Source organism: Octopus bimaculoides, chromosome 29, assembly GCF_046866305.1.
Source record: "Octopus bimaculoides isolate indiv1 chromosome 29, ASM4686630v1, whole genome shotgun sequence".
Taxonomy (NCBI): Eukaryota; Metazoa; Mollusca; class Cephalopoda; order Octopoda; family Octopodidae; genus Octopus; species Octopus bimaculoides.
Genome location: NC_142956.1, coordinates 16,897,625 through 16,917,426, shown reverse-complemented (window position 1 = coordinate 16,917,426; position 19,802 = coordinate 16,897,625). Strand labels below are relative to the sequence as shown.

At 37.6% G+C, this 19,802-nt stretch overlaps 1 pseudogene; it reads right to left on the bottom strand.

The window, feature by feature from the left end:
- Window positions 1-9,880: 9,880 nt before the first annotated feature.
- On the bottom strand, window positions 9,881-11,927 carry LOC149130381 (chondroitin sulfate N-acetylgalactosaminyltransferase 2 pseudogene; annotated as a pseudogene).
- Between the last annotated feature and the right edge of the window lie 7,875 nt (window positions 11,928-19,802).

Below are 19,802 nucleotides of genomic sequence, written 5' to 3'. Positions count from 1 at the left end.
CCAGAACCTAACGCCAATTTACCTGAACTCTTGCGGGGGCACCATGTCTGTCCCAAGTGAAAGCCCGAAAGTAAAAGTCATACGCACTAGTTGTCCTTCTGCTGACATGTCTGTCCTACTTGCAAGGCCCCTTGACCGTTCATACGTCATCACTTAGCTTATACTTCCAGCCTATCCCACCATCTTTGTCATATATTATGTGTAGTAAGAGGCTTGCTTCCCAACCACATGGTTCTGGGTTCAGTCTCACTGCGTGCCACCTTGAGCAAGTGTCTTCTGCTATAGTCTCAAGCCGACCCAAGCCTTGTGAGTGGTTTTGGTGGATGGAAACTGAAAGAAGCCCATCGAATATATATGTGTGTGTGTGTCTCCTCATGTCTGTGTGTCTGTCTCCCATCACTGCTTGATAACTGGTGTTGGTGTTTATGCTCCTATAACCTAGCAGTTCAGCAAAGCAGACCAAAATAAGTGCTGGATTCAATTCATTCGACTGAAACAGAATTTTTCAAGGCCATCACTTAGGGGCCGGTGTCGGTTTTTTGACATCCCTATAATGTAGTGGTTTTGTAAAAGGAGATTTATAAAAAAAAGAAAGAAACACCTCCTGTGTTCATAATGTCAACACACTCACAGAAACATGTATATAGGCATACACAGACAAACATATATGTGCATGTACGTACTCATATGTATACACATATCCACACTCCAAACACTATTATGACAACTTACTGATTGTCCTCCAAGTAAATGCATAAACTACGGTTTAAGCAACATATTACCTGCCTCTGGACGCCCTCTTCCCAAGACGGTACCCATACAGGTGATCCCCAGGAGTGCCTCCGGATTTAAACATCCCCTGGTTGCTTGGATGCTTCAGACTACCCCTGAAGGATCGAGGCAAACCTACCACTTACCTATATATATATATATACATACATACATGTGTGAGCATGTATTGTACACGCCAGTAATCTAAAAATGTATTCCAACAGACAAGGTAACTCTCATGGAACTAGGCAACCGAAATATAATGCTTTCAAAAACTAAACCTTTTCCAGGTGTCTTTGGACAAACTTAATCTTCTTGAGACGAAGAGACTCTTAAGGAACTGAGAGAGATGAACACGAATTTGAGACTTTTGATTAGCAACACTGATGAACTCACTCGCTCCACACAAGAGGAAAAGAAGAGAAAGAACAATCCCTGCAACAGCTCAATCAACATTTGTCCGAATTATGCAACACTCTTCATTCTTTACCACATAATAATTGCTTAAATGAAAATCCACCTACAGATGATACACAAGATAGAAGCCCATGCCCCTCCACTATCAATTAAAAACCGCATTATACACATATAGAATGAACAACTTAAAGCCAGAAAGGTTACTTTCTCACAAGGCAGAAATTTATGAACACTGGTTAAATTCTGCCTCATAAACTCCAAATTAAACGTATTCCAAACGAACAGGACCAACAAAGACAATTATGGGAGAAACTAACACTTGGAAAACATGAAGACAGAAATAGAACTGCTTAAGCTTAGAGCGCTGAGCAATGAAGAAAAATTGAAGAACATAGATGAGGAAATCTACAACGAATTAAAGAAACATTGAGATGGTCAACGCTTGGAAAGTGTCTTTAAACTGTGGCAAACAACTTGTGAAGCTGAAGAAATAAACTCGCTACAAGGCTGGCAAAGACAAAGCAATTTGTTTATTAACTACGAAACACAGTTCATCGTAGAATAGGCATCGGATAAGCCCTTGCTGAAGGAAAACAAACCAAAAACATACACAGAAATGAACCCAAGCTTATCGAAAACAAACCAGAGACGGACAAGGGGAGGCAACTCCACCGACCTTACGTCCCCAAATAACTTAGAAACAACAATCAGGAATTCAGCCGACCACAGAGAATCTGGACGGAATCTTCTTGGCATCCTACAAAGAAATCAAAGGTTCCATGGAAACGTCGAGACGAAGCAAAACTTTTGCGAACCAATCCACCCCCCCGTCATCTCACAATAAATGGAAGAATTTACCTTCGAGACTTGCTTACTTCGATCAGAGAGGGTGGGTCGATTCTGGATTGTCGAATGCTTTTCATAGACTTCGATTAAATATATCTTGCTAGACGTCAATCCGTCCCTTGTCACACTCAATCAGTAAAGCTAGCTGCGTGTCTTTAGCCGCAGGTATACGTACGAAATGTATGGGTTTTTTTGTCATGTTCCTTTCTTTCTTTTACTTGTTTCATTCATTAGACTGCGGGCATGCTGGAGCAGCGCCTTAAAGTTTTTTTTATATAATATATACTAGCCTCCCTCTTTCACACGATGCTACACACAGCATATATGTTTGTATATATATATATATATACACCAGCTGCCTTAACTCGTACAGGTCAGTGGATCAGTGGGTATAAGCAGGTGTTTGAAATGGGCTAAAAAGCTTGGTTCATCTGTCACATGGGTCCTCTCGCAACATTTATACTGTCCACTTAGGATACACCGACCTAACCTCTGGCCAGAACCTAACGCCAATTTACCTGAACTCTTGCGGGGGCACCATGTCTGTCCCAAGTGAAAGCCCGAAAGTAAAAGTCATACGCACTAGTTGTCCTTCTGCTGACATGTCTGTCCTACTTGCAAGGCCCCTTGACTGTTCATACGTCATCACTTACCTTATACTTCCAGCCTATCCCACCATCTTTGTCATATATTATGTGTAGTAAGAGGCTTGCTTCCCAACCACATGGTTCTGGGTTCAGTCTCACTGCGTGCCACCTTGAGCAAGTGTCTTCTGCTATAGTCTCAAGCCGACCAAAGCCTTGTGAGTGGTTTTGGTGGATGGAAACTGAAAGAAGCCCATCGAATATATATGTGTGTGTGTGTCTCCTCATATCTGTGTGTCTGTCTCCCATCACTGCTTGATAACTGGTGTTGGTGTTTATGCTCCTATAACCTAGCAGTTCAGCAAAGCAGACCAAAATAAGTACTGGATTCAATTCATTCGACTGAAACAGAATTTTTCAAGGCCATCACTTAGGGGCCGGTGTCGTTTTTTTGACATCCCTATAATGTAGTGGTTTTGTAAAAGGAGATTTATAAAAAAAAAGAAAGAAACACCTCCTGTGTTCATAATGTCAACACACTCACACAAACATGTATATGGGCATACACAGACAAACATATATGTGCATGTACGTACTCATATGTATACACATATCCACACTCCAAACACTATTATGACAACTTACTGATTGTCCTCCAAGTAAATGCATAAACTACGGTTTAAGCAACATATTACCTGCCTCTGGACGGTACCCATACAGGTGATCCCCAGGAGTGCCTCCGGATTTAAACATCCCCTGGTTGCTTGGATGCTTCAGACTACCCCTGAAGGATCGAGGCAAACCTACCACTTACCTATATATATATATATATATATATATATATATATATATATATACATACATACATGTGTGAGCATGTATTGTACACGCCAGTAATCTAAAAATGTATTCCAACAGACAAGGTAACTCTCATGGAACTAGGCAACCGAAATATAATGCTTTCAAAAACTAAACCTTTTCCAGGTGTCTTTGGACAAACTTAATCTTCTTGATACGAATAGACTCTTAAGGAACTGAGAGAGATGAACACGAATTTGAGACTTTTGATTAGCAACACTGATGAACTCACTCGCTCCACACAAGAGGAAAAGAAGAGAAAGAACAATCCCTGCAACAGCTCAATCAACATTTGTCCGAATTATGCAACACTCTTCATTCTTTACCACATAATAATTGCTTAAATGAAAATCCACCTACAGATGATACACAAGATAGAAGCCCATGCCCCTCCACTATCAATTAAAAACCGCATTATACACATATAGAATGAAAAACTTAAAGCCAGAAAGGTTTCTTTCTGGAACATGGTCAAAAACAAGCACAAGGCAGAAATTTATGAACACTGGTTAAATTCTGCCTCATAAACTCCAAATTCCAAACGAACAGGACCAACGAAGACAATTATGGGAGAAACTAACACTTGGAAAACATGAAGACAGAAATAGAACTGCTTAAGCTTAGAGCGCTGAGCAATGAAGAAAAATTGAAGAACATAGATGAGGAAATCTACAACGAATTAAAGAAACATTGAGATGGTCAACGCTTGGAAAGTGTCTTTAAACTGTGGCAAACAACTTGTGAAGCTGAAGAAACAAACTCGCTACAAGGCTGGCAAAGACAAAGCAATTTGTTTATTAACTACGAAACACAGTTCATCGTAGAATAGGCATCGGATAAGCCCTTGCTGAAGGAAAACAAACCAAAAACATACACAGAAATGAACCCAAGCTTATCGAAAACAAACCAGAGAGGGTCTAGGGGATACAATTGCACCACTCTTACATCCCCAAATAACTTAGAAACAACAATCAGGAATTCAGCCGACAACAGAGAATCTGGACGGAATCTTCTTGGCATCCTACAAAGAAATCAAAGGTTCCATGGAAACGTCGAGACGAAGCAAAACCTTTGCGAACCAATCCATCCATCATCTCACAATAAATGGAAGAATTTACCTTCGAGACTTGGTTACTTCGATCAGAGAGGGTGGGTCGATTCTGGATTGTCGAATGCTTTTCATAGACTTCGTTTAAATATATCTTGCTAGACGTCAATCCGTCCCTTGTCACACTCAATCAGTAAAGCTACTGATTGTCCTATATACATACATACATATATATATATATATATATATATACATACATATATATATATATATATATATATATATATATATATGTGTATATATATATATATATAATGATAATAATAAAGTTTTTTTTATATAATATATACTAGCCTCCCTCTCTCACACGATGCTACACACAGCATATATGTTTGTGTGTATATATATATATATACACCAGCTGCCTTAACTCGTACAGGTCAGTGGATCAGTGGGTATAAGCGTTGGGGGGGGGGGGTATTTTGGGTGCGGTACTCCCTTTCACTTATAAGCACCCGTACGGGTTTTTGGACTGTTATGTGTATGTATAGAAACAATTATATATAGAACATAAAACAATTATATATATATATATATAGATGTTTGTTTTGCAAGAGATATTGATGGCAGACCTTGCCAGAGTAATGCGAAATGTCTCCTGCATGTGCAACCCTACAGAATTAAAGAGATATATACAACATTTCGTTCACCACATGCAGTTCTCGGGTTACAGCCATTAAAGAAAGGATCAGGGTATACAAAGGAGCTATGAAGAAGTTTGAAACAATCAAACGCAACGATAGGAATGGGATTTGCCCACTCTATAGCAGCAAATCATGGAACACCATAGAAAGGACTAAGAAGAAAACAGGGAAGGCCAACTCATGGTATGATAGCCACAAATACCAGAGCGTCATGTTCGTCGACACCACCCCTAGAGGCGAACTGGCGTACCGCCTTAGAGGGGCCCTAGACAAACTTAAGCTAAGAATTAAGGTTGTTGAAAGGCCAGGCAACCCTATCAAATCCCTTATCAGTAGAGCATACCGCGTTAGTAGAACCCCCTGCACTGATAGCAACTGTACCGTATGTAGATTTAGCCCACAAACGGATTGCAAAACCAGAAATGTGGTCTATAGTATAAGATGTACAGAGGGACGATGCAGTAACAAGACAATGACATATGTAGGCGAAACAGCAAGGAGCATAGGGGAGCGGGCAAATGTACATTGGAGGGAACTTAAGGAAGTGAAGAGCTCATCAGTTTTGTACCAATAAACACACCAATAAACACATACACATTGATAGATTCATAATATATACACACACACATATAGGCATACAGGCGAGCACACAAAGGCATGCATACACACACTGATGTTCATAGACACACACACACTGCTAGATTCATAATATATACGCACACAAATATTCATTTACTAAAAACGTATTTGGTGGTAGAGAGGACTTGAGTGGCAGTTCAGGTCCTGTTTTGGCAAAATCCTCCACTGGAAGCTTTTTACCTTTGAGTAAGAATAACAGTATTGGTGGTGGTAGTAGTAGTAGTTCTAGTATTCATAGTAGTGAGAGGTATGTGTTTAAAGGAGATGCAAAACCTGTGCAATCAGCATTTGCCAGGAAATCAATTGCGAAGGTCTTCGGTGGGGTGCCATTGTCAGAATCGAAAAGATCTTCCACCTCAGTGTCAACCAGCAGTGACCCCAACACTGGTAGTGTGGGGCTTTTTGGAAAATCCACTGAAAGCCATTCAAGCTTCTCCAAGACCAAAACCAGCGGCAGCAGCAGCACCATTAGTAAATATTCGACTGAAGTATCTGCGTCCCCACCGCTAAGGAAAACGGGACTCTTTGGTAAACCAGAAAGGACTGGGAGCAGAACTGAGAAGAAAACTGTGTCTGTAAGTGCAGTGGACAACGCAACTGGCAGGGCTTCTTTATCTCCTTCAACTTCAAAGGTACCTGGCAGTGTTTTATTTTTAAAGTTCAGTTCTTATTCTATCAGTTTTCTTCTGCCAAACCACTAAGTGATGGGGCCATAAACACACCAACACCGGCTGTGAAGTGGTGGCGGAGGACAAACACAGATACAAGGAGAAATTGCAAAGAGAATCTGGAACTCGACTGAGGAAAGAAAACTCCGAATGACCCATCCTTGTTTTCTTTGTATCATCTCTCTGGATGTTTTGTTGTCCCTTTTTTGTATTTTAAATAAATATATATAATAATACAAAGAATATGTATGCATGTATACACACATATATGTACATACTTACATCTACATGTGTATATAGATGCATATCAGGGTACAGGACGTTAGAACAATGAACTACAGACAACAGAACGAACACATTGGAAAACAGAAAGCCACTTGGAATTAATCCTTCGTCAGCTGCCTCTATTCTAACTAGATGTTTCGAAGATATGGAGCCTGGTGTAGCCATCTGGTTTCACCAGTCAAATCGTTCAACCCATGCTAACAAGGAAAGCGGACGTTAAACGACGACGATGATGATTCACAAAAAGTATGGGGGTTTAGTTTACAGGTGATTTAAATGATTAGGTACACTAGATAAGTACTGTAACGGATTACTGGGACTCCAGGGTTATAGCTAGGACAGTAGTTATGGAGTCATTGCAGATTTCCAATGCAGCGGATACATAACTTTTAAACCGGACACTAAACATTAAGGCAAGGCAAACATTTCAAGTAATATACATTATTATTACAGGAAGAAATTAAAAATCTATATAAGATACAAATAAGGAAATAATTTTATTCTCAAATGCAGGATAAACTATCCATAAACTATCCATGTAAACAACAAATGGATGCATTAGTTTAACGCTCGGGAATAGAGAAAGTCTTTGACGTTTCGAGCCTACGCTCTTCAACTAATATATATATATATATATATATATATATATATATATATATATATATATATATATATATATATATATATATATATATATATATATATGTATATATATATATATATATGCATACACATACAAACACCACAGGCTTTTTTCAGTGTCCGTCAACCAAATCCACTCACAAGGCTTTGGTTGGCCGAGGGCTATAGTAGAAGACACTTGCCCAAGGTGGCATGCAGTGGGACTGAACCCAGGACCATGTGGTTGGTCAGCAGGCTACTTACCACACAGCCACTCCTGTGCCTATATACATATGTGTGTAGTTTATAGATTGGAGACAGGTAGTCTCAACATAGAATACCCTTCGTAGTACTCAAGAGATTTCAACTTGAGCAGGAAGATGAGTAAATGTAAGGAGAAGCAAGTTAGACATGTTGGTATACAAAAAATATACACATGTATGCACATAAAAAGGTCCAAATTACACAGAATATAAATGGTATCAGGAATTAAAGGGGTTGAATAAGAGCTTTGGGAATCCAGCAGTTGTTTGGGTGGGTGGAGGGGCTTGGTGGTCCAAAATAATGATTGTAACTTGATTCCATCATTGGGTAACACCAGCCTCTGTCTTCAGGGAAGAATTTTACATTTGGGGTGTTGACAGAATGCACTGTGCTTTTTTATTAACAACAAGGGGCCACAAAGAGGGGACAAACAAAGCATGTGGGGACATATAACATATGAAAAATGAATTTATACAAATGAGGATGAGACGGCCACCCTGGCTCCACTGCAGGGTGGTTATGTCTTTACAATTAATTTCATCGTTTATTGTCTATTTACAATTATATCCTTTTTTTTTTCAAACAATTTTTTTCTCAATAAATTTTTTACTTACCATTTGATTGCCATGTTGTATTTCACCGTATTCTGGGGGGACGAGGTTCATTTTTCCCCTCTGGCCCCAATGGGGTTTACTTCCAATGGAAACGATTCTTCATCTGATGATGATGATGACGACTGAGGAGACAACCCATCAAGGAGTGGGGCGACTCCTTTACTGAAACTGAAAAGAAAAATGAGAAGCAAAAAAAAAAAAAAACCCAAAAAGTACCTTTTACAAATAAATAAAAGTGACAGGTGGTGGTGGGAATAAGGGACAGCAGGGGAGACTCTAATATGTCTCCCTTCCCCTGTCTGGAAAAATTTGCCAGAAGAGAAATTCATCATAAGACAATTCATTGTGACCATATTATCTTTTATTTGTTTTGGTTCATTAGACTGTGGCCCTGCTGGAGCAGCGCCTTTAGTTGAACGAAGCGACCCCAGGACTTATTCTTTGTAAGCCTAGTACTTGTTCTATCAGTCACTTTTGCCGAAACGCTAAGTTACGGGGATGCAAACACACCAACATCGGTTGTCAAGCGATGGTGGAGGGACAAACAGACACGCATATATATATATATATATATATATATATATATATATATATATATATATATACATATACATACATACACAACAGGCTTCATTCAGTTTCCATCAACCAAATCCACTCACAAGGCTTTGGTCGGCTTAAGGCTATAGCAGAAGACTCATGCCCAAGGTGCCATGCAGTGGGACTGAACCTGGAAGCATGAGGTTGGAAAGCAAGCTTCTTACCACACAGCCACTCCTATATGATATATATATATATATATATATATATATATATATATATATATATATATATATATATATATATATATATATATATATATATATATATATATATATGTATATATACTATGGGCTTCTTTCAGTTTCCGTCTACCAAATCCACTCACAAGGCTTTGGTCGGCCCGAGGCTATAGTAGAAGACACTTGCTCAAGATGCCACGAAGTGGGACTGAACCCGGGACCATGTGGTTGGTATGTGCAAGCTTTTTACCACACAGCCACACCTGCGCCTCTATCAACATTTAAAGAAAAGAAAACTACAAAAGCTTTTACGAAAGCATTAATTAAGAAAGTCTTTATGAATAAATATAAAAAAAACCTGATGGGATCCTTCAAAACGAAATTTCTTTTGATGAATTTTTCTTCGGCAAAATTTCTCACAAATTCCACTTTGTAGGAAAGACCAAAAAAAAAAGGAAAACCCTTGTTTTGTTTGCCACTAAATGTATTTATTGCACATTAACCGGCCTAACCCACAACAGCAACGGTGTCTGGCTGCCAGTGGGAGCATACTACAATGCAGACTGTTCATAAATTTTTTTTGTTTATTGTTTCTCGCATAAAATTGTTTTCCAAGAGTATTTGATCCGACACATACATGAAGACACACACACAGAGTAAGAAACACACACCCACACACATATATGCACTCAAAATTCTTGCGCCCTTTCCACTACTCCAGCTCACTTTTATATATATATATATACACCCACCCCCACTAACCCTCCTCCCTTCCCTCCCCACCCACGCCCACCTCATCGACTACTCAGGCGTTTGTAGCCCTGGTGTATGTCTATTTCGTCCTTGAATGCCAAGAGTCCAAGCTGTGCGTGTCACGCCCCATTCAGGGCCTTCGATTGGATGCAGCTGCGATATTGCTTTGGGGTGAGGCTGGGGTCGCATGTTTTTCCGTGGTACAGGTTGAATATCCCCGGATCCGTTGCCCTTATCACCAGGAACTTGCTGCGCACGTACTTCTGGTAGAGCAGCACGTCCTCGCCGACCCAGCCGGTGATCTGCTCGTCGAATCCACGGATGGTGAGGAAGTCTGACTTGTACTGACACGTCATTCCATAACCGAAATCCCTCCAGAACCCTGTGTCCCTCGATATCACCAATTGGTCCTTCTCCGGGGGTATGAGCATGTCATGGAGGGAATAGACGACGTTGGGGTTATACAGGCTGAAAACAATAGGGTATTAAACACGTTTGTCTGGAGTTGCGTTCAGTCGACATCGCTCCAAGAAGTCCACACCGAACACAATGTCGACATCGCAGAAAAACATGAGTACATTGCCGTTGCGCCAGTTGAGGGCACCAACCTGAAGCCCTTGGCCACGCGAGAACTTCTCCTTCAGGCTGATCAGCTTGATATATTTAACCTTGTAAGTGTGGGCCATCCCTGACAGCATGTCCTTGACCGTGGAAAGTCCCTCCTTGCCAAAGTACACAACTGTCAGAAACACTCGTTTGTCCTGCAGAACGCAAGTGCGCACAAAACGGTCGAGGAACAGGCGGAAGGTCTCTGTCCGTCCGGAAAACGGAAGGATTAAGTTGATCCATTTTCGTATTCACCCAGTTTTTCGTGATCAACTGCATGGGGCCGAAAGGCCGGATCACGGAGAGCTTTGAGTAGTAGTTTTTCATGCCAGGTCGGTCAATGTCGTGGAAGTAAAGCTCGTAGTGTGAACCACTTGTTGGATCGGTACGGTAAATGCCCTCGGCAAAGTTCTCGGCGCCATATTGGCCCATCCCTTTGCAGTTTTCATTCAGTTGGCCAACTGAGAGCTGAATCACCTCACTGAGGTCTTTCTTCTTGAAGCCAATTGGTTTCTCGACGACCCTTTTGCCAAGACCAGGGTCTACGAGGAAGATTCGAGTGGCTGAAAAACGATTAAAAGGAATGAGTTCATACTCAGACTTGAGTGGCACTCCGTGGAGTATCTCTGCTGCCCTTATTTGTTCCAAGAAAAACCGAGTGTTTACGTCGAGTACTTGGACCTTGCTCTCTGTTGGAATATTTTTCTTGACTTCAGCTTCATCTTTGCTGTCGGTACCTTGCTCATTTTTATTCTTAATTTCACCATTATCATCATCATCGTCATCATTATTATTATTATTATTGTTGTTGTTTTCAGCAGCAGAGATTTGCAAAGTCAGGTTCTTCGTCTTGAGGAACGCCGTCTTGAGGGCAGCTTCCAGGAACCGAATCTGCTTCCGCAACTTGGTCGTCTCTCGGTTGTAGCGTTTGGTCAACACCAGAAGCTTCTCGTGTTCGACAGCAGCAGAGAGTGTGTTGGCGGACGACTTGTTGTTGACGCCCGCCTGGCGGGCCCGGTTTGCCGGGGGTTCATCTGCACCCTCAGCGGCAGCTTCCTCGGCATGCTGCTGGAAATAATGGTCAATGTTGAGCCCGCAACGAGCAATCAACATCAACGTGACCACACTGAGTGTGAAAAGTACCAGTAATATACGAGGCATGGTCTTCATGTTTGGAGGACAGTATAGCCAAGTGTCTCTGAGTGGCTGGAGGGGTTAATGGGTGAGTGACTCAGCCGTTGAGTGGTTGAGAGTTTGAGTGACTCAGTGACTGAGTCACTTGGTTGTTGAGTAGCTCAGCTGTTGAGCAAGTGGGCCTTAGATATTGAGTTAACAAAGTAGTTGAACAATCCAGTTGGTGAGAGAATCAGTGGTTGAGCAGCTCAGTGGTCGAGGGTGCATATCTTAGCTTTTGGCTATATATACAAATAAATAAATATATAAATATATATAAATAAATAAATATATATATATAAATATATATATATATAAATAAATAAATATATATATAAATAAATATATATATAAATAAATATATATATAAATAAACAAATATAAATAAATATATATATAAAGAGACAAATAAATATATATAAATATATATATAAATAAATAAATATATATATATACATAAAAAAATATTTGTAAATAAATAAATATAAATAAATAGATAAATATATATATACATAAATATATATAAATAAATAAATAAATATATATAAATAAATATTTAAATATATATAAATATATAAATAAATAAATATATATATATAAAAAAATATATATATAAATATATATATATAAATAAATAAATATATATGTGAATAAATAAATAAATATGTAAATAAATATATATATATAAATAAATAAATATATATATATATAAACAAATAAATAAATATGTATAAATGAATAAATATATATATATAAATAAATAAATATATAAAATAAATAAATAAATAAATGAATATATAAATATATATAAATAAATATATATTTATATATAAATAAATTTAAGTATGAACAAATAAATATATATAAATAAATAAATAAATAAATATATATATATAAATAAATAAATATAAATAAATATATATAAATGAAAAAAATATATATATATAAATAAATACAGATATGTATAAATAAATAAATATATATATACATATAAATAAATATAAATAAATAAAAATATATATAAATAAATAAATATATATAAATAAATATATGTATAAATAAATATATAAATAAATATATATGTAAATTTATTTATTTATTTATGTGTTTCAGCCAAGTGGCTGCGGTCATGCTGGTGCACCACCGTGATTTTCACGTTCCTTGCATGGCTCTTCTCCCCCACCTGACATGGTCCAATCAAGAGTTTTGATGGCACATCTGGTGTATAAGAGAATTTGACATAGCTGCCCTAAACTGTGTCTCATTACGAGCCATTGGTTCGTCTGGTACCGTGGAGAGGAAAGTGTCAAGTTTTGTCTTGAAGACCTCCGTATCCATGTCTTGCATGTCTCTCAAATGTTTTGGCAGGGCATTGAAGAGCTGAGGTCCTCTGAAACCGAGGCTGCTGCAGTATCTCGTTCTTATGTGAGATGCAGTGGACGGTACCTTTGGCACCATGCAGTGGCGACCCGTGCGGGCGTTCATGTAGTACTTGATGCCAAAGTTTGGCACCAGTCCTTCCAGTATTTTCCATATGTATATTATTACATATCTCTCCCGCCTGCGCTCCAGGGAGTAGAGACCTAGTGCCTTCAGTCGCTCCCTGTAGTTCATCTGTTGGACTGTGGCGATCTTTTTTGTATAGTGCCGCTGAATTGCCTCGAGTTCTGCTGTCCGCTTAACACTGTGTGGTGACCACAGCTGAGAGCAATAGTCTAGGCGGCTCAGAACAAATGTCTTCCACAGAGTCAACATGACTTTTTGATCCCTTGTACGGAATGTCCTCAGTATCCACCCTGCCAGTTGTCTGCACTTTGCTGTCAACTTGACAATGTGCATGTGAAATGATGCATCACTACACATGTTGATGCCCAGATCTCTTACTGTTTGTGGTTCTGGGATTGCAGTACCTCCAGGCCCTGTGTATGCCAGTTGGGAGGTGCTTGTGGTCTTGTAGTGAAGTACTTGAAATTTGTTTGCATTGAACTGCATATTATTTTGCTCTGCCCACTCATATATTGCATTTAGGTCATTCTGCAGGCTTACAATATCATCAGGATTCTTTATTGCCTGAGATATCTTTGTGTCATCAGCATAGCTAGTGACAGTGGCTCTCCGAGTGACCGTGGGCATGTCCAGAAGGGCCACTATAAACAGTAGTGGCCCCAGAACAGTTCCTTGTGGAACACCGCTCAATATTTGTGTTTCCCTAGATAGTTCTCCATGGGCTGCAACTGTCTGACTTCTACCATTCAGGAAGTCATGCAGCCACTCTCCTAATTTACCAGCTATGCCAAGGTTTCGCAGCTTGTGACACATCAAGCCATGATCAACTTTGTCAAAGGCTTTTGCAAAGTCGAGATATATCACATCAACATTTGAATGGTCAAGTAGCTGCTTCAGGACCCAGTCATAATGCTGCAAGAGCTGCGTGAGGCAGCTTCTACCTGGACGGAAACCATGCTGGGTCTCATTCAGCAAGTCATTTTCTTCTAGGAACGCAATCAATCTCCTTCTGACAATTCGTTCCATGACTTTGCTAATATGTGAAGTCAGAGAGATGGGCCTGTAGTTCCCAGCCTCTGCTCTGCTTCCACCTTTATGGATAGGACATATGGAGCCTTCCTTCAGCTTTTTGGGAAGTTTACCATTTGCAAGGAAACTCTGGAAGAGTATCCGGAGTGGTCCTGCTAGTTCTTGTTTACACGACTTTAAGAGGACAGCTGGGAAACCATCAGGGCCAGTTGCCGAATTTGAGCTCATTTCATTTATGGCAGCTATCACATCTTCCTCTTCAATGTCGATGTAGGTAATGGATGCAGTCTTTTTCTGCTGAGTGCTATTGTCAAAGAAATCAGCTGGGTTCTTTATCTGCATGTGACTCAGAGGAGAAGTGAAGACACTCTTGAATTGTGTACTGAAATAAACATAAATAAATATAAATAAATAAATATATAAATACATATAAGTAAAGAAATATATATATATAAATGAATAAATATATATATAAATAAATAAATAATTAAATATATATATAAATAAATAAATATATAAACATCTCTCTTTCCTTTCCTGAGCGTCCAATAATACTATCCATATCACGTCCTCACTTTGTTGTTTTTTTGTTTTTTTGTTATTGTTTTTTGAACTATATATATATATATATATATATATATATATATATATATATATATATATACATACAAATAAATAAATATATAAATATATATAAATAAATAAATATACATAAATGAATAAATATATGTATATAAATAAATAAATATATCAATAAACAAATCTAAATAAATATATATATATATAAACAAATAAATATATATAAATAAATAAATATATATATAAATAAATAAATATACAAAGAAATATATATATAAATAAATATATATATATAAATAAAAAATATATGTAAATAAATAAATATAAATAAATAGATAAATATATATATACATAAATATATATAAATAAATATTTAAATATATATAAATAAATAAATAAATAAATATATATAAAAAAAAAAATATATATAAATAAAGATATATATTAATAAATAAATAGATATATATGTAAATAGATATATATATATGTTTCACTTTTGACACGTAATACTTAAATAGTGGAGGAGATATTATGTTGCTTTGAGCTCGAGCTATGCAAGAAGTTTAAAAAAAATTTTTTTGACTAAAACACAACCTGAAGTAAGGCATGTGTAAAATTTGAATGAAATTGGTTGCGTAGTTCTGGAGTTTTAGAGATTCACACAGACACACAGTTTCATTTATATATATATATATATATATATATATATATATATTCTTTTATTTGTTTCAGTCATTTGACTGTGGCCATGCTGGAGCATCGTCTTTAGTCGAACAAATCGACCTCAGGACTTATTCTTTTTAAGCTTCGTATTTATTCGATCGGTCGGTCTTTTGCCGAACCACTAAGTCACGGGGACGTAAACACACCAACATCGGTTGTCAAGCGATGGTGGGGGACAAACACATACACATATAGATATATATATATACGACGGGCTTCCTTCAGTTTGCGTTTACCAAGTCCACTCACAAAGCTTTGGTCGGTCCGAGGCTATAGCAGAAGTCATTTGCCCAAGGTGTCACGCAGTGGGACTGAACCCGGAACCGTATATATATATATATATATATATATATATATATATATATATATATATCAAGTAATTCAAAGCAGTTTGCTAATCTCTTCAGAAGCAACGTAATCCCGACATCACGATCAATATACGAACTATCCTCAACTGAAATTTGACTTCTTTTGTAAATAAATAAACTCTCCTTGTTTGACCTATCAATTTAAATGTAATATTGGAAGCTTTATGTGTGCGTACGTGTGTGTGTGTATGTTTCTCTCTGTGTGTATGTACGTGTATATTTATAACTATGTGTGTAGTGCAAATTTAAATAGCTCGAATGCGAGGTAAAAAACAAAACAAACAAACAGCATGAATTAGTTTGACACTCAGCAAAATTTGAATTTGAAGATATTTTAAAAGTTTTCATGCCTAGGTTGTCCCACGGAAAGGGTACAAGATGAAGGAAAATAGAGAGAAAAGAACAAGTGTGTCTGTGTTTTATATAAATATATATATTTAAATTTAAAATACAGAGATGCCTATAATAGGACATCTAACCCGCTAGAAAGAGCAGCAAAGAACTCTGTACCACAAAAATAGGGATAATTTCGAAAGGGAATGAAAAATAAAAACATTTACCAATCCATTTTCCGTACCATGGTTTCAAGCTATTTTAGCAAAATAAAAAAAGTATTTTGCGAGGTCAGCTATCTTCAGCGGAACACCCAGATAGAACATATAAACACGAGTCACTACATAGGAAACATGACTTATGCTTGTATGCTTAATTTTTCAATGCTGATTTTCTTTCGAGAAGGTGAATGACAATGACCTTTTTTGCGCGCACAGTTTGTGACAGACCATGCCTTTCTTTTGCTGGGCTCAAATCTCATTTCTGAACTTATTGAAAAAAACGAACCCCCACCAACTATTCTGCCTAAATGTCTGTGCACACCTTTGAATGCAGTGTATGCCAGAAGGTTTGAAAATTCAACGGAGGCCTCAAAAGACATTAAGATCACAAAAATTAGAACTTATCTGCAGCTCTTGGTGATCCAGATCAGATGTGTAATCTATGTAGGTATCTTTTCAGAACAATGCCCCAAGGAATAACAAGGATCTGATTTCTGTGGTCTGAAGGTCTTGGGCACAGCACCCCACCCATCTCCAGATCCCCACAAGCAACTGTGAGGCTTACTTGAGCTCAAATTTAATCAGTGGTATAACATTAAAATGACGGGAAATAAAGAACAATTTTAACCCAACAACATTCAGATCACTCCATCTAATGTAACACTTATTTATTCATAATGTTAAGAATTAACTTATGCATTATATCATAGCTTCAAGATCTTAATGGACACGAGTGTCTATATTTAGAACAACACTGTTAGATAAATGTCAGAGGCTGGATCTAGCTGGTTTGAACCTAAAACAGGTTGAGTATTTGGGTCTGATATGACTGGTTTAAATACGAAAGAGTGAAGGTAGAAATTGGTAATTAATGCAATTAGCACAAATACATTTCAGAGTTTATGGATTATGATAATATGAGAATCTTTTATCTTTTACTTGTTTCAATCATAGTCTGCAGCCATGCTGGAGTGCCACTCTGAAGAATTGTAGTCGAATGAATCGATGCCAGCAATTTTTTTTTTTAAACCTGCTACTTATTCTATCAAACTTTTTTGCTGAACTGTTAAGTTACAGGAATGTAATTGAGCCAACAAACATGTATATACATATGTATACACACAGTCTCTTTTAATTGTTTCAGTCATTTGGCTGCGGCCATGCTGGAGCACCGCTTTTAGTCGAGAAAATCGACCCCAGGACTTATTCTTTGTAAGCCTAGTACTTATTCTATCGGTCTCTTTTTGCCGAACTGCTAAGTTACGGGGACCTAAACACACCAATATCGGTTGTCAAGCGATGGTGGGGGGACAAACACAGACACACAAACATATATATACGGGCTTCTTTCAGTTTCCGTCTACCAAATCCACTTACAAGGCTTTGGTCGGCCCGAGGCTATAGTAGAAGGCATTTGCTCAAGGTGCCACGCAGTGGGACTGAACCCGGAACCATGTGGTTGGTGGGCAAGCTACTTACCACACAGCCGCTCCTACATGTCTCTCCAATATTTTAAAATTATAAACAGAAACAATGGGGATAGAGAAGTGTGACGTTGAAAAAAAAATCATAAATGGAATTTTAAAATTGTATAAACGCGTTTAATGGGGGGGGGGGGGCAATAATGAAAAACGTCTATGAATATGAGAGTGACAATGAAACGAGGAAGGTGGTCGTGTGATGTGCTGGAAACAACAGCTAAAATCTCCCTTGGCCAATGGTGATTAGTAATAACATCGCAGCACTTGTATCAGAGACAAACACAGGGCCACACTTAAGGGTGCTGTATGCAATCATGCGAAGAGTAGAATGGTCGTCTTACTAATTAATGATCACGATGGTATTTGTGGTGCATGAATTTACACTCGTCTGTCTCTAAGGTAACGCTTCCTTTAATCTGAACAAGACGGTTAACACATCACCATAACACAAACATCATTCAAATACTTTCTAGGACAATTTCGAAATAAACTTTGTGGTCCATTTCTGAGATCAGTCGAATACTAACGAGAATTATTTTACTTTTAAAGCGAAGATCGCTCTAATTATTAATTTAAGATAATCAGTGATAGTAAATAGAATATCGATCAGAAACATTTAGAGGTTTCCAGTTATCAATTTTCACCTTAATTTTAGTAAATAATAAAATAATATTGTATATCTCTTACCTTTTATTGGTATATAAATCTGTATTTACAGCGACTCAAATATCCTTCCAGAATGACAAAAAAGAGCCACGAATTTTATGGCGCGCTCGAACCGGAAGTAATACTTCACAACAGAAAATATAAAAACAGACTCGGAAACATGAACAGCGAAATTTCTAATGGGTTTCTCGGTGGCTTAATACTCTTCTTTAGCCGTGGCTCAACTGTGACTGACCAGGCCAATAACGAAAGACAAGTTGTTTTCATGGTAGCTACAACTTCTATGACAAACAAACAAAAAAAAAAAGGAAGAAACAAACATTATATTAAATAAAGAAGAGTCGGATGAAAAATAAGGTCTCAGTTCCATGTTTGTACTACAGATGAGAGGGTCATAAATGGATTACGATGTAAATTATAGAAAACTGGGAGTGTTTAAATATCAAAGAATTCAGACACCACAAAAAACAATATGTTAATGAACACTTACAAGAGATTTATTTCATGAAAGGCTCCAAAAAGGAAAGCTGATATCTTATAATTTGCGACAGTTTTGTGCTTTATTTCGTCACCATAGTGATGATCCAGGTAATAATTCCGCAGCAAATAAATCTCACTTGTGTTGGAGATACTCGAACGAAGATTCAATAAAATTAAAACACACACACACCTATACACAGAGAGAGGGAGAGAGCGATCATTTTGAATCATGGCGCAATTCAACAGGAATCTAAATAAAAAAAAGGTATTTTCAAATAGAAACTCGGAAACACAAATGACTAAATGTACTAAGGGTCCGAATATTTGCTGATAAAAAGAAAATGAATGGATTATTTCTTTTTATTTGTAATAATATTGAGAGTTTCGTAGAAGGCTTTGCTGGTTTCAGTTTATGCAGTCAGAACTTAGCTCCGGTTAATTCGCGACCAAAACAGATATATTGACAACATTTTATCAAACAAATTATTGTGTGTTTCCGAATGTCGAAGCAGAAAAATAACGGAGAAACAAAATGAAACAAAACAAAAGGGAAATGTAAACACAGCTAGTGTAAACACGGATAATAACTCTTATTACATCCCTTATTACAACACGGATAGTAACTCTTATTACATCCCTTTATTCGTTAATAATTTTAATAATTGTCTGTTGGTGACCGGAATCTCTTACGATACACATTGAACCTCAAATGTAAGTGTTTCAAGGATGGAGGCGGCGCGGGGGGTGGGGGTGGGGGTGGGGGCTCAAAAAGTATCATCTCTT